Source organism: Pteropus alecto, unplaced genomic scaffold, assembly GCF_000325575.1.
Source record: "Pteropus alecto unplaced genomic scaffold, ASM32557v1 scaffold20, whole genome shotgun sequence".
Lineage (NCBI taxonomy): Eukaryota > Metazoa > Chordata > Mammalia > Chiroptera > Pteropodidae > Pteropus > Pteropus alecto.
The window spans coordinates 5,789,059-5,806,476 of NW_006436298.1; the positions used below are offsets into that span (position 1 = coordinate 5,789,059).

The window sequence follows — 17,418 nt, forward strand, 5'->3', positions numbered from 1 at the left end:
ATTTATATTTTTTATCTTTTCTTGTTATTATTTTAAAAATCCTTATATTTTTTGTAATACTGGTTTGGTGGTAATGAACTTCTTTAGATTTTTCTTGTATGAGAAGCTCTTTATCTGTCCTTCAATTCTAAATGATAGCTTTGCTGGGGTAGAATAATTTTGGTCATATATTCTTTTCATTACTTTGAATATTTCTAGCCACTGCCTTCTGGCCTGCAAAGTTTCTGTTGAGAAATCAGCTGAAAGTGTTATATGAGATCCCTTGTAGGTAACTTGACTGCTTTTCTCTTGCTGCTTTTAAGATTCTCTGTCTTTAATCTTTGGCATATTAATTATGATGTGTCTTGCTGTGAGCCTCTTTGGGTTCATCTTTTTGGGGACTCTCTGCACTTCCTGCACTTCTATGTCTATTTCCTTTGCCAGGTTAGGGAATTTTTCCATCATTATTTCTTCAAATAGGTCCTAATTCCTTGCTCTCTTTTTTCTCCTTCAGGTACTCCTATGAGGCAAATGTTAGTATGTCTGATGTTGTACCAGAGGTCCTTTAAACTATCCTCATTTTTTTTTTTGATTCATTTTTCTTGTTGCCGTTCTGATTGGGTGTTTACTACTACCTTACTTTCTAAATCACTGATTTGATCCTCTGCTTCATCTCATCTACTATTGATTCCTCCTAATGTATTTTTCATTTCAATTATTGTATTCTTCATTTCTGACTGGTCCTTTTTTTTATGTTTTCTATCTTCATTTTTATATTTTCTATTGCTTTGTTAAAGTTCTCACTGAATTTATCTACTCTCCTCCTAAGTTCATTGAGCATGACTATAACCAATGTTTTGAACTCTGCATCTGGTATTGCTTGTCTCCATTTTGTTTAGTTCTTTTTCTGGAGCTTTGTTCAGTTCTTTCATTTGGGACATATTTCTTTGTCTCCCCATTATGACTGCCTTCCTGTATTTGTTGCTATGTATTAGGTAGGGCTGCTATGTCTCCTGGTCTTAGTAGAGTGGCCTTATGTAGTAAGTGTCCTATGAGTCCCAGTGGCTCAGGCTCCCTGGTCACCTGAGCTCGGTGCTCCAGGTGTGTCTTTTGTGTGGGATGTGTGTGCCCTACTATTGTAGTTGAGCCTTGGTTGCTGTTTGCATATCACTGGTTGGAATTGACCCTTGAGCTGATTGGTTGTGAAGTCTGGCCAGTGACTAGTAGAGGAGCTGTTGTACAGGGGCTGACCCTATGAAGCAGAATTCACTTTAGCCACTGCAGGCCAAGATTAGCTGCAACCTGTGCCCTATCTAGGGCCACCTGGCATGAGTTACCAAGCAATCCACAGATGGCTGCCATTTGCACTAAGCTTGGAGGTGCCTCAAGAGTCCGAGTTGTGGACCAAGGCCGGCTGCTGCTAGTGCTGGGCTTGGGGATGCTCAGCAAGAAGTATGGGGCACACTTAGGCCAGATACTGCTTGTATGGGGTTTGTATACCCTTGAGAGAATTTAGGAAAATCTGCAATATGAGCAGAGACAGGCCATTTGTATGGAAAAGCCACTGAAAGTGGCTTTGGTGGGCAAACAAACTGAGTGGGGCAAGGTCTCAGAGAGTCACCAGGTGGGGTGACCAGCATTAGCCAGGTTGATTGAGACTCAGATATTTCAGTGGCCTGAATCTGCATGCTTGGAGCAGGGAGGTCTCAACAAAGAGAATAGGGATTTGGTCAGCACTTTTTTCTTGGGGAAAGCTGCCCCTCCAGCCCTCACTTCGAACCAGACAATTCAGCTCCTCTCCTTATGTCCCTGGCACTTTTCAAGCTGCTGCCCCATCCCTGGAGCTCAGAGCAAGTAAGTCCATCAGCAAATACATCCATGATTGGGCCCTTTTACAGCCTGGGATTCGCAGGCTTCTGTCTTAGCCATAATCTCTGCTGATTTTCACAGCAAAAGTTGGGACTTCTCTTCCTAGCACTGGAACCCTGGGCTGGAGAGCCTAGTGTAGAGCTGAGACCACTTTTCTTTTCCAGGGAGATTTCCATAGCCGAGATATTCCTCCTGATTTTAACCACCACACACAGGTGTGGGAACAGCTTGTTCTGTGTCTCTCCCCCTCTTACTAGTCTTAAGGTGGCTTCTTCTCTATGTCCTTAGTTGTAGGACTTCTGTTCAGCTAGACTTCAGGTAATTCTCAATGATGGTTTTTCTGTAGTTTAGTTGTAATTTTCATGTGATTGTGAGATGAAGCAAGCACAGCATTTACCCACTCTGCCATCTTGACCAGAAATCCAGTAACCAAACTTTATATTTGCATTTTCTGCAGCTTCATAATGCTCTACCTTCAAAGGACTTTTAAAGCAGGTTGATTGTATAAAACCATTGTTAAAATATCTCTCATCATCTTTTGCCATTAGTTTCAAAACTTTCTTACTTATATATAAGTTGTAGTATATTTAATATATAAAGTGGAAACCTTAAAGAAATGAACTAAAACTATATTTCTATGGAAAAAATACTTTTATTTCTGCCATACTACTGTGACAGAAATTATATTGGCAAAGTTAGCCAAATCATTACTCCCAGCAGAAGAATTCCACATATGAGAAAAAAAAAGTGTAACTGCCACATTCAAAATCAAGAGAGAAAAAAAAAAGTGAGCAGATTGATAAGTATGTTGCCATAACCACAGTTAAGGTCATATATATTAAATTTATCTTATGAAAAGCCACATTTATTAAACAGATAAAGAGAGTGGTAAATTGTCCCAAGATATTATACCTTATGAGGTTTAGGACCATACAAGATTCATTAAAAGAAAACCAAAAAGAAAAATATCTAGAACTTCTAATATCTAAAATATAAGAATTTAGCAGAAGTTGGAAATGAAATAATTTTAACAGTCCTTTTTTACTAACCATCAAAACCAACTGAAAGACTACAGATAAGAAAAAATGTGTAATAAAATGATATCAGCACTTAATCTTTGCGATAATGTCAATCTGGCAGTATAAAACTTCTGACATTTCTATCAGAAAAAAATAATAAAATAACATTTGAATCAAAGTAAAGAAAGATTCAGTGAGCTACCAAACTGAGAAAATAATGGGACAGTATGAATTGTGACCAGGAAGAAGAGAACATTCTGGAAAATTTCTCTAAATATCTTTTAGTTTGTAAAAACAAGGACTGGAAGCATTGGGAGGCTGTGAGCAGCAGCACTGCAGTTAGATCCCATCTCTGTGCTGCGTTTAGATGTCATAGATCCTTTGAGGGAAGCATGGGATCTCCCCCCTGCCCCCCAGTATTCTTTGTCTCACAGGGTGATCGACAATGGTAGTAAGTAGTGTCTCGAATGTGTATCTTGGAAAAGATGAGATTTAACTCACTTGGAGCTATTTCTGCTGCTACATATTATGAATGTAAGTGCATGGTAATATATGAAGGGGAGGAGCTGGTGGTGGGGAAAAAATATACGCCCCCCTCACCAAAGAGAAAGGATATAGTGGTAAAAATTCCTGATGTCGAACTTATACCAGTATGGTCGATAACCAGAGTATACTGAATAAAATAGAATATTCTCTCAGGGGAACTAGAACTTGATGAAATGGTTTCAAAAATACAAAGAAAAAGCTTACAATCATATAGTTCTTTCATTATAATGGCTCATAATCACCAGTTATCTCCTCTTCAACCAGAGGCTGCTGAATGACTTAATGGCTGAACAAGTTACATTAGTTTGTCTAGCTGGGTATTTGGCCTAGATTCTAAAGGGAAACAAGAAACTTACCCAGATATTGGAGAAAATGCAAAAAGAATACATTTATGCTATTTATTGTTTTTTGTTTATTAAAAAAAAATGACAGTTATAGATAGCCGTGTCTTCTTTTTATGTAGAAAAAAAAGAAGAAATGAAATGTGAAAAAAAATCTGTTATAAAAAAGGAAAATAATTACTACATTTCAAAAAGCATAGTTTTTGAAAATATGGATTTTGGGAAACCGAAATGTAGGTAATAAATACTTTCATTTAAAAGAGATAAGAGAAAAAAGAGAGAAACATGAACTCTGACAAAAAGGAAATAAAAGATAAAATGATAAGTAAATAGACTGAAATATAAAACTACCAACTTAGCTATAAAAACAAGTACATTATTCCAAAATTTTAAGTGGTATAAGTCAAAAGAGACCATAGATATAAAGAAGAGAAGAAAGAAGAGAAGAAACATCAACAGTGCAGAATGACAAATCAGTAACATGGAAGATGAGCAGGAGGAAATTCTAAAGCATTCAGAAAAAAGGACAGAAAACTGGAAATAATCAGAGGGAAAGTAGTAGATACAAAATGCAAAAACAGAGATCCTGCATATGCATAACATGTGTGAATGAAGTACTTTAAAAAGAGTTAAAATACCATAATTACTACAGGCAAAATCCACCAATGATTGCTAAAATCAGTAGGTAAAAGCTTAAGAAAAATAGGATATTGCATAACTTTAAAGTGTCACCTGCCCTCAAAACACAGTGGAGAAACCTAGTAGATAACACTTTTGCCAAATGATAATGGTTAACATCATCAATAATGAGACATGTAGACATCATCTAAACCCTGATCTGATGCTCTGTGAAGGACAAATCTCTCTCTAGTGTTCTTCCTGATGAGCATAACCTTAATCTAATCCTGAGAAAATATCAGAGAAACCCAAGTTGAGGGGCATTCTACAAGATGCTTAACCAGTACTCCACAAAAATACTAAGTTCATAAAAGATGAAGAGAGACCAAGGAACTCTCACATACTGGAAGAAACATGACAGCTAAGCGCAATGATCAGGATCCTGAATTAGATCCTGGAACAGAATTAGTGAAAAACCTGGTGAAATCCAAACGAAGTCTGTAGTTTAGTTAATAGTATTGTAGCAATGTTAATTTCTTGGCTTTTATAATGTTACTAAGGTTGTACAAGATGTTAACATTAGGGGAAGATGGGAACTCTGTCCTATTTTTGCAACTATTCTATAAGTTAAAATTATCTCGAAGTTTTTGGTTTTTTTTAAATCAGACTTTATCAGGTTGTAGAGACTTTAATAACCTTTGAATTTTCCTATTATAATTGCTTAATCTTGTTTCCTCCATATTTTTGAGTCAATATTTCTAAAATATTCTTCTAGAAAACAAATTATCAAAATTGACTAAGAATAGACAATCTCAGTATGTTAATAACTTTCAAAGAGTTTGAAATTATAGCAAAACTAGTTTTCTCACAAAAAATACCCACCTGCCCAGACAGATTTTTAGGCAACTTTTACCAAAACTTTAAGAAACACATAATCCATATATTATACATTCTTGTTAAGAGGATTTAAAAAGTAGAGGAAAAACACATAACTCATTTTGGAAGGGTAGTATAACTTTGATACCAAAATCATATGAGAAAAATATAAGAAAAAAAAATTCTAATCCAATTACTCTTATGAAGACAGATGAAAAATACTAAGAAACACTCAGTTGATTCTAGTGTGTGCATGTGAGTATGTGAATGTGTGTGTTTATGCTCATCTAAAAGATCTATTTACTAAAGTACCAGGATCTTTCTAAAACACGAGAGCACACTTAAAGGTCTCTATTATGTTGATGCTAAAGCCATCTTCTAAGCAAGACTCTGCGTTGTATTTAGAGCCTCCAAAATCTTGGGCTGTACTTTCCAGCATTCTCTCTGCTCTGGGCTTCTTATCAAAAGGAAAAAGAATTAATGATAAAAGATAGAAATAAAAATATAAACATAGTTTGTCTATTTCTGACATAATCACTGTGAGAAAAGATGTAGGGGAAAAAAAAATATATTTGGCACCTTGGCCAAAAGATGGCAGGTTCTCAATGTGATCATCCTCTGCAGTAGGAAAGATTGGGAATCAGGTCTGTCCAGTTGAGCCTTTGCCAGAGAACACATCAGCACTTTGAGATGATTACTGCACTGCATGGTCTAACTTCACATTTCATTAAATTACAAAATGTAATTCAATATGACTGAGGTAATGAGTCTTAATGTGTTGGCTTGGTACATTTTAATAGATGCAAATCACTGGCAACCACAATTCAGCTACGCAGTATTTAACCCACCATCCTAGCCAGAGTTTACCTGTCTTTGAAAACTTTTTGTTCTCTTTTAAATTCTGAAATAGTAATTTTATTTCTTTATACACATCATGAATTTTCAAACCTATATTTGCTATAACAATTTATAATCAGAAAGATAGCCAAGTATTCTTCCACATTCAACTTTTTCTTTTAGCTTTATCAAATAACTTGGTAGTTAAGAACATAGTCGTGGGTACCCTATCACCAGAGTTTAAATTTTGGCCTTGACATTTTTAGTTGTGTGACTTTGGGTAAGTCAGTTATCTTTTGGGTGAGACTTATTTTCCTCAATTATATAATTTTCTCATTGGATTAAATAAATTATTATATGTAAAGTATTTAGAACAATATCTGGAGTTTGGTATGTGCTTAATAAATGTTAATTCTTATTAAATAGTCCTTTGGTAACAGTCTCTGGGAAAATTCTGTTTAGAGGCTTAGTCCCTTAAACAAATGCAACCTCATTTCTTAAATAAGTGGAAATATGTAGGCCTTGAGTATAAGCTGGCTGACACCGTCGATTATAATATAGAAGCTTAAATTTAGCTTCCAACATTATTTTTGTTAGAATGTAAAAATAAAAACTATTTTAGCATTATTTTTTAATAATTCATGAGTGACTTATGGGTCTGACCTGTGGAAAACTGACCTGAATGGTATCACTATGACTGAACTTGCAGAGACCTGCCCGCCCTGGAATTGCTGTTCCTTCCTGGACTGGACACAATAGGGCCTTATTTTTTTTGAGGCTATGCACGCTGACAAAAAAGCTCCACCTACCTCTTTTGCAAGATCAGCAGCCTCATGCTGTCCTGAAAGGTGCTGTTGCTAAAGACTTGGCCATGCAGAGAAATGAACTCTGGGAACCAAAAACTAGCATTTCATTAAACTGATAGATAGTATAAATTCATTCAGATAAATACTAATATTTTATTTCCAGATACCGTGTTAGATTTTAAGTTCAATGACAGGCAGTAAGCAATAGACAGTTTTTCAGTGATACATTAGAGGAAGTCCCTAACTAAAAAGTAATTATTTCCAGCTTTATTGAGATGTAATTTGCCTACAACATTTAAATTTAAGGTGTACAGCTTGTTGATTTGATACACTTATATATTGCAAAACTATTATCACATAGCTAACACCTCTATCATGTCACGTAATTACCATTTCTTTTTGTGATGAGGACATTTAAAATCTACTCTCAGCAACTTTCAAGTATATAATACAGTATTAACTCTAGTTACCATTCTGTACATTAGATCCCTAGAATTTATTCTAAAAATAACTTTTAATTTAAAAAACTGGATAAGAGGTTTTCGTAATTATTTTCATTCTTTATTTTTGCACAAAAATCTTTTCTTTCAGGAAATTCATGGCCTCCTATAGTTTTAAATATTATTGCATTATATATATGTGTGTATATATATATGTAAAGCTTCTACCATTACAATATATCTTCATTCCATTGCTAAGAAAAAATAGTATCTCATTTTCATTTCAATTTGCATTCTTGGATTATTAATGAAAGGGAATATTTTATTGTCCATTTGTATGTATTCTTTTGTGAATTTCTTATTTATGTTCTTGCCCTTTTATTTGTATTGGCATCTCTTTTTTTAAGTAAAAATTAACTACATTTTATGTTTCATGCTATTAGTATGTCCTTTTTGGTTTTTTGTTTGTTTTTTTTTTTGATAATAATATTGTTATTTCACATACAAAAATATATATTTTTTATTTTGACCAATGTATTATTTTTCCTTGTATGGCTCTGCATTTAATGTGAGGTTTATGAAAACTTCTCTCATCTGAAATAACATTTGTTATTTTCTTTGTGGTTTTAGGACTGTTTTTAACATGCTTTTAATCTAAAATATATTTTGAGGTATAGTATGATGGAGAGAAAATTTATTATTTCTTAATTAGCAAGTCAACCTGTTACTATATATTAAACAACATAACATTGCATGCTAATATTTTCAAAGATAATTTTAAGGGGCTTAGATGTTTAAATAGCACATTTCTTATTTTAAAAATAACATATGGTCATGTCAGAAAAACTTGAAAATATCAGAAAATATAAAGAAGAAAATTATAATTATTATGAACTACATAAGCTAAAAGTAATTATTTTAACCTTTTATAAAAAATAGGAATAATCTGACAGTTTTATTTGAATTAAATAAAATGTAAAAAGCTGTTGAAATTTCAAAAACTGTTAAATTTCAGCCAAAAGTTCTTTAAAACTAGAGCAAAACTAGAGCTGGTGGATCCTAAAACTTCATCGTAAGTTAAAAATAGATTATGAAAATTAAGATATTGGTGTTATTTTTTAAACTACGTGTTCCTTACATGTGAATAAGTTTAAAGTTTTCAGAAAGCAAAATTTGATCAGTTGTTTCCTAAAATATTTCAGAAGAAAATGTCATAAAATATATTTTATGTAAACCTTTTTATTATATATAAAAGAAAAACAAATGTTAAGATGCAAACATATTTTTGGATGATTTTCCAAAATGATTAAAATGATTAAATGATTAAAAGAGAAACACTGTTCTGTGAACAATATGCAATCAAAGTGTCAGGTCACTTTCAAGCAGAAACAATACAAATCCATCACAAGGAAATGATTCTGTTTTCTTTTATTGGCCCAAAGATATTACATATAAATTCTGAGTGACTGTTGGTCATCTCCTCACTCCTGAATTACTAGATAGTGAAGATGCAGTTTTGTGTTTCAAACAGCATTTTCCTTGAACATTATTTTCTAAAGATCATGCCATATTTGGGTGGTAATTTTACACATATATTTTTCTAATTGCCTTTCTTCGTTCTTATTTATCTGAAGAGATTTATGCCTTCATCTTATCAATACCATACTGTACTTCTATTTTTTTCCTTCAGCTGCCATATATTTGATCCCCTTTACCCACTTCACCCCCCTATATTTGACCCCTTTTACCCCATCTACCTCCCCACTTCTCTCCTAGCCCCTACTCTCTGGTAACCACTAGTCCATTGTCCATGTCCCTGAGTCTCTGTTTGCCCTGTTCATTTGTTGCTTTTAAGTTTATATCCCACATATAAGTGATATCATGTGATTTTCTGCTTTTTCAGTCTGGCTTATTTCGCTTAACATGATTATCTCAAGGTCCATCCATGTTGTCGCATATGGCAGTATTTCATCTCTTCTTATAGCTGAGTAATATTCCATTGTATATATGTACCACAGCTTTTTTAGCCAACCATCTATTGTAGGACACTTCGGTTGCTTCCACATCCTGACCAATGTGACCATACTGTACTTCTAAATCATGTGATTCGTGTGATGACACCCATTTTCTTACTGAAGATATTCTTCCTGTAGCCCTGTTTGCTCTAATATGTATCAGCTTTTGTCAGCCCGCCACGTAGTTGTCATAGTAGAACTTCTTGCATCACTTCTTGGTTGTATTGTACAACCTGCCTCATATTCTGAGTCTTTGTCTCTCTTCTATCACATTTCATAGCGGTTTCATTGAGACATAATTCACATACCATATAATTCATAGGTTTTCAGTATAGTCACAGAGTTGTGCAACCATCACTACAATAATTTTAAAACAATTTTATGATCCCAAAAGAAAGTAGGCAACTGCTAATCTACTTTCTATCTCTATATATTTGCCTATTATGGACATTTCATTTAAAAGAATCACTAGTATGTTATTCACTAGTATGGGAATGACTAGTATGTGGCCTTTTGTGTTGTCATTTTTCACTTAATATGTTTTTAAAGTTCATCCACATTGTTGCATGTATCAATACTTCATTTTTATTGCTGAATAATAAAGTAATGTGCTGCTTAATGATGGGGATACATTTTGATAAATGCATCGTTAGGTGATTGCATTATTGTATAAACATTGTAGAGTACACTTAGACAAACCTGGATAGTATAACCTACTACACACCTAGGCTAAATGGTATAGCCTATTGTTCCTTGGCTACAAACCTGTACAGAGTGTTACTGTACAAAACAGGTTAAATCAAGCGCAAGAGAAAATGATGCAATCAAGAGACACGATAAGAATAAAATGGATGCTGCTGCTGCTGGTGTAACATGGCACACTGTTTTACAGCAAACTTTTTTTAATAAATAGAAAGTACACTCTAAGAGAATGGTAAAATTGTAGTAAATACATAAGCCAGTAACGTAGTCATATATCATTATCAAGTATATACTGTACGTAATTGTATGTGCTATACTTTTATATAACTGGCAGTGCAATAGTTTTGTGTACACCAGCATCGCCACAAACACCTGAGTAATATGTTGCACTACAGCATTACGATGACTACAGTGTCACTAGGCAATAGGAATTTTTCAGCTCCATTAGAATTGTATGAGACCACCATGGTATATGTGTTCCTTTGTTGACAGAAATGTCGTTATCAATCATATGACTATATTCCATTATATGGTTATACCACATATTGTTTATCCACTCTTCAGTTGATAGATATTTGGGTTGTTCTTAAATTTTTTGGCTTTTATGAATAATGTTACTCTGAACGTTCATGTACAAGTTTTTGTGTGGACCTCTATTTTTATTTTTCTTGAGTACATACCTAGGAGTGGGATTGTTGGGTCATGTGGTAAGTCTGGGTAATTCTATAATTAACCTCTGAGGAACTGTCAAGCTGTTTTGCAAAGTGGCTACATCATTTTAAAATCCCACCAGCACTGTTTGAGGGTTCCAGTTTCTCCACATCCTTACCAACACTTGTTATTGTCTCTCTTTTATTATAGCCATCCTAGTGGGTCTAAAATGGTATTTCATTGTCATTTGGACTTGCATTTCCCTCATGGCTAATCGTCTGTTACTTTTTGATTTTGCAGGAGTATATCCCAAAGTAATGTTTTAAAGAGAAATACTTGTATGTGCCAAAAGGCCATTTGGGGGATGGTTCATATTTTACTTTTTATTCTCGTCCAATTCACACTTTAGACATAGCTTCTTAATTATTTAACATACTTCCTGCAGAATTACCATTTTCTAGTTCACTTGTTATTTACTCTTTTTGTTTTTCTATATAGCTGTAGTCACAAAGAAAGTATTTGATGGGTTTAGAGAAAAAGCATAGAGTGCGTAAAACTGGCAGTACATTATAAACTTCTTTAAATTCTAATTGTAACATCTTGGGCAAGATGAAGACATGCTTACCAAAAAGTGGCAGGCAATTGAAAAAACAAAGTACACCCTGGAGTATTCTAAAAGCACAAGAACAGAAACCAAAACCAAAACAAAAAAAGTGTAATGATTACTTCTTATATAATAATTTCTATTATTAGAAGCTGTATCAAAAAAGATAGAATTTATATTGAACAGTAACTTAAATACATTATTGACCAAGGCTTTTGCTATCGTTGTGATTAAGTGTAGGAATTTCTTAAATGGTCACTTTATCAGGGCTGCTGAGTAATTGTCAAAGTCTGGGCATACATGTGGAAGCATCATTTGTGGTTCTGAGCTGCACACAGGCATGTGCATGTTAGAGCAGGAAAAATGAAAGGAGTCTCTGATCTAGTCCAATCCCTTATTTTATAGATGAGGAAATCAAAGTCTAGTAAGACTCAAATCCGAAAGCTTGCTAGTGAGCAAGAGAGGCTGAATATGGGTCTCATGACTACTTCCAGTACTCTGAACTATACAGTGTTCCTCAAGGTAGTGAAACACTTCCCACTCACACTTACAAACATCTCCTCAGCTTTACAAAATCTCCGTTGAAATGCTGAGGCCCATTTATTGACCCCAAGTTAAAATATTCTTATCGCATCCTACTGATAGTAATGTGATGTAAAATAACATAAGATTTTACTTGAGGTTGCTTGGTTTTCTCATTTTTGCTTCTAGTTATGTCTATTTTTAAAACTATCTCAAATGAGAATTTTGGGGAGGTTTTCATTCCTCATGTCTCAAACAGTTAGTTTTACCCATTGCATTCAACTGGGGACAACCACCATTATCCATTTTTTTTCCAGTTAATACATTTTATTGGGCACTTATTCTCTGCGTTGAACCTTGGCAAACACTCTTCTGGGTGGATACTCTCTGGGATGTGTTAACAGGCAAAGTAACAGTCTTCATCCTTTGTACCTTCTCTCATAGGTCCATCCCGATGCTGTTTCCCCACGCCTCCTTCTCCTTTATTTTTCAGTATTATTCATTCCAGACCTCTAAACAGCCACTGAAATCATTCACTGCTGCCCAAGAATCCATATCTTGTTTCCCCTCAACCATTTCTCTTTTCACACAAAGTGGATAACCAGATGTAGTACCCCAAACTCTACCCATTAGTAGGATTTTTCTTCACTGCCCTTTTTCTGGACCATCCCTGAGTAAAACTATAGTACAGTAACAGTCCATTTTCAGCTTGTACTCACACTCGAACTAACTCATCTGTGAATAACCTCAGTCTTTTAATTTCTCCTTCAGCTAGTGTGAAGGACTCCCATGCAGTCATAAACATGATCTGAGGGAAAGAAGCCAGTGAAATAGTGGGTGATGACATGGTAGTCTGGCCTACTTGATTGTGCAGCTTACTTGTGTTTCGGTCCTTAGTCATTTCTGATCCTGGATACACCATTTCCATCTTATGATGAGTTGCTATAGAGACTGCATGACCTATGGCTTGGTAGGTAGAACCTATATATAATGGACAGCTATGGCTTTATAATCAGTTGATCACCCAGGTCAGAAGCTCAGGCAGACTCTACCAGGGCCCAGTAGCATAGCAAGAGCTATATTTTGAATGGTGTATCTGGTTCTAGACTTCAGATTGCCTGGCTTGCTCCAGAACTGTAGCACTCTACATCGTGATTTCCCCCTAAAGGCTGGCTGTAAGCTCCACAGATGCTTCTAGTACTATAGCATTGACTGGATTTATGCTCCACGGTATAGGGCTGCTTATAGCATAACCCACATTTGCTATTTTGGGTTCCACCCTTAAAGCTCTCATCCTTCCTGTCACATAATAAATAGATTGGAGCAGTATTCCCAGGTATAAAATATGCTGCCTCTAGAACCCGTACTTTCTTCTTAGTGGCTGGAGGGGCAAGATGCAATAATCTCTTCTTTACTCAAATCTTCATAGAGTTTATCTCTCACCCTCAAGAGCAGAAGTGTTTTACAATGGCCTTCAAACTCAATTAACGTGCCATCAATACAGAAGACAATGTGATATTCCGTGGAATGTCCAGATGGTTCTGGTGCCTTCACAATACATTATGACAGAGGGTTAGAAAACTGACAGAGCCCTGAGGCAAGGTCTTAAATATATTGTCCTTCCTGCATGAATGAAGATTGTTTCTGATCTTCCTTCTTGGTAAAGATGGAAAAGAAGGCATTTGCTAGATTATGTTCCTGAAGCCATGTTCATTTTCTCAAGCAGAAATACCACATCTGGCACATTATCTATAATCGAGGTTAATGCTAGGTTGAATTAGTGGTAGTCCACTATGATCTGTTAGGATCCATGTGCTTCTTATAGAGAACAGACTGGTGAGTTAAATGGAGATAATAAGATGACCACCAGCCTAGTTCTTCAAAGGTAACACTAACCCCTGAAATTCCCTTCAGGGTGCAAAAATCTTTTCAATTGACTCTCAGACAGAGGAAATGGCAGTTTCATAAACTCCTGCTTTGCCTTACCCACTATAATAGCTACTTCACCGCAGGCCAAGGAGGGTTGCTGCCAATTACTAAGCATAACCCGCTAAAATATACATTAACTAAATAGGGAAATGACCACCAACTGGACCCTCTATGAGCCAGACATGACACATGATTCCGTTTATTACCCGGCATTCAGATATCACAATTCTAACAAGGGCTATGGTGATGCTTTAAGTCGTTGACTAATTTTGTGAACACAGAACTTTTGCCAAAGAGTACTCAAAATGTTTGATTATTTCTCTCTAATTCAGTATATGGTTAACCAAAGAACTGGATGCTGTCCCATGCTGACTAGGAGACTCATCCTGCACAGTCTTGCTGTGGTGCTGAACGATTCTTATAAGAACATGGCTTCTCTTTTTGTCAATGAGTTCGAATCTGAGATGTGGCCTCAAGTTTATAAATTGATCTTTGTGAAGCAGACTGGTTGAGGTTGAGAATTCAACCTTCTCTTGAACTCTACTACCCTTATAATTAAGTACTGGGCCTGGTTCTCAGATTTTTCTGCCCTTGCTAAAGATGAGTCTCTTTCTATGCTGCAAATAGAACCCTTTAACTTTCACACTTTGTCTTATATTGGGAATTAACCTCTTTCAGCATTTTGCTGTCTTTATCCACTATATCAGTAGCATCAGAGTAGCCATCCATTTGCATAATCTTCATGATTACTACTTTGCCCATACTTCTCAAACCCTCCTCAGATATTGCACCAACCAGTGTATTCTTTTTATCTGATATCCCATTCCAGTTCACCACTGGTAAGAGCATTAGCAGTTGTACCAGTACAGCACACCGGGAGCTTTTAGTACTCTACCTACCTCTAGTGATGGGTTTCCCATTGCAAGTTTTTATTTTTATTTATTTTTGTTTCTTAGGCAAGGCAACCCTTGGTTGACTTTATAGATTGCAAGGACCTTGTCAGCTTACAATCCCTTATTTTTTATTTTTTATTTTTATTTTTTATGCCTATAGCACCTGGTCTTCAAATGTGGTCTCCCATCCAAGTACTAACCAGGCTCAACCCTGCTTAGCTTCCAAGATCAGACAGGATCGGGCTTGTTCAGGGTAGCATGGCCATAAACTCCCATCTCAAGTTTAAAAATTCCATTGTAGAGTCTGCTTCCTAGGACCACTCTTGGTATCAACGCTCTTTTGTCCATTTTTCAGAGAACAGTCTCTGAGGTAGAGATTTGTATGCAGAAAGTTAGCAGGGAAAATGAGAGAAGCAGGGCTATTAGATAGAAAAATTGAACTACAAATAGTAAGAAAGGCCTTAGCTGGTCTCACTGGATGTATAGTACTGTGATGATGCTTCAGAGATTTTCCCAGTTGAGGCAAGGAGGCCACTGGAACCAGTCATTGGATGCTGGCTCCTCCATGCAGGGTGTGCTGTCATAGGTGAGACAGCTGCCTTTGTCTGTGAATACTGACCTAAGGTTCACCTATGAGCCATTAGCAGCCAACAATCCTAGCAGCTGAAAAAAATGAGTACCCTGTTCTTAAAAGGGGCATCTGAGTAGTACATGGCAGTATCCACCACATCATGGTCCAAGTATAAAGATGTCAATGAGTACTATAGCAATTTTAGTCATCTTTTGAATTTTAAGACCAGAAAATTTATTTAAAAAGTCAGCCAAGGACAAGGAACCTGAAACTTAATGGAGCAAGAAAATACTTGCTGGGGCAATATAAACAAAAGCTTTGTTCCAAGATAGTTCAGCTTTCTTCTGGTTTATCTAAGACTTAACCCAGACTTTTGATGAGGGAAGTTTGTTTTTGAAACATTAGACTATCTGCAGGCTGAGAAGGTAAAGGCTACTGGGAATGGCTAGAGCTGTTCTGGGGTAAGTGTGTACTCATCGTTTTCCAGCAGAAGTATCAATTGTGTTTGTCAAACGTATCTTGAAGTTTCTATGAAGGTTGAAATCTTTTTCCTGCACCTATGCTTTTCCCTTAATTCTCCCCCCTCCATAAGCATTTATCTCTGTGTTAGTTTATTAAGCTGTGTCCAGGTTCCCCAACATATAATCCACTAGAGATTGGGGCTAGTTCATAGTGGCTATGATTACTTTTTTCTAGGGTGGACACAGAAATGTTAAGAGCATATCAAGAAACCGTAAGGAAATAGATGAGTAATGAAATGGAGAATTTAGATTCTAGTAACGTTTTATCACTACAAAAGTCAGGGGAACATGGTATGCCAACCCTAGGGAGAGATTTGTCAAGCACTCAGCAAAGAACCTGTGGATCTGTCAACCATAATGTTAGTGAGATGTTTCTTTTGCCATGCTCTTGAAGATTTGAGGGGAAAATCTGAATTATGTAATCTCTATCACTTTAATAACTATAGGAGAAAAGCCTATGAGACATTACATAAATATAGAAAGTCCTACAGATACATATACATTATGCTAATAAGAAAATGCCTAGATATAAAATCGAGTAGTCATTTCTCTCTCTCTCTCTCTCTCTCTCTCTCTCTCTCTCTCTCTCTGTCTCTCTGTCTCTCTGTCTCTCTCTCTCTCTCTCTCTCTCACACACACACACACACGTATTCTCCAGAAGCAATTGAAAAGTTGACAGATCAACCAATGACACTCTAAAAACTCTAAAATACATTTGAAGGCATAAAATAAAAATAATTACTATTCTTAATAGAATGAAATATATTCAGTCATCTCTGATTGCATAGATTTCAATTGCAAAGTATCTTGGCCTTTACAATGTAAAGAATATAGAAACAAAAACCGTAAGACAGTAAATCAGGATAGTAAACTGCTCTTCCTTGCATTATGTCTGGACCATTGATATTTTTAGTACCTATTTAACTATTTCCAGTACCTATTTAACTAATATTCTAAAAAATTAGAAACGCTGGCACTGCTGGGTTTGCCTCTTTTGGGCGTGGATTTACCGTTTCTTTCCAGTCCTCTCTCATATGACCATTCCATCCTATTTAGAAATCTGAATTTTTAATTTCAGGGAGAAATATCAAAATGGCTAACAAGACAATTAGTAAATGAAAGTTTCAAGAGGTTAAGGATAAACTATGTTATGCTTACCTAAACCTAAGGATGTGACCAAAAAAAAAGCTGAGTAAAAACTTTATTGTATAAGGCCTCTTATGTAAAGCAATTAATTTGACCAGTCGTCCATACATGTGGTTAATAAATTAGACAATATATTCAACTAAAGAAAGACAATGCCTTCTAGATAACCATGTCATAGAAGCTGTCACTTAATGACAAATAAGCTGTAGAACAAGCAGCAAAAAATGTAATTAGTATATTGTTCCACATAAAAAAATAAGGTAGACAAAATACTCATAAATAATTATAAACAAGTTCCTTTAAGTTGTCATTATTAGCTGGGGTTTATTAACCACAAATACTAAGGGAACAGTCATTTGGTCATTGTACTAGGAACATTAATTAATTTAGAACCAATTCCAAGAGCTAGTAGTAAGAATAAGCACAATTAACATAAAACTAGAGAGCTGTACTGAGCAGGATGAACTCCGGAAACCGAAGCTCTGTTGGATTGTGGAGACTTCAGAGAATTTGTGGGGTCAGAATATTCAAAG

At 35.5% G+C, this 17,418-nt stretch overlaps 1 long non-coding RNA gene and 1 pseudogene across 1 annotated transcript in view; one reads left to right on the forward strand and one right to left on the reverse strand.

Moving 5' to 3' along the window:
* The window catches only part of LOC112480603, a 67,304-nt gene that overhangs the window by 28,559 nt on the left and 21,327 nt on the right, over positions 1-17,418 (forward strand). The gene's annotated exons all lie outside the window — the stretch shown is intronic.
* On the reverse strand, positions 14,799-14,917 carry LOC112480765 (annotated as a pseudogene).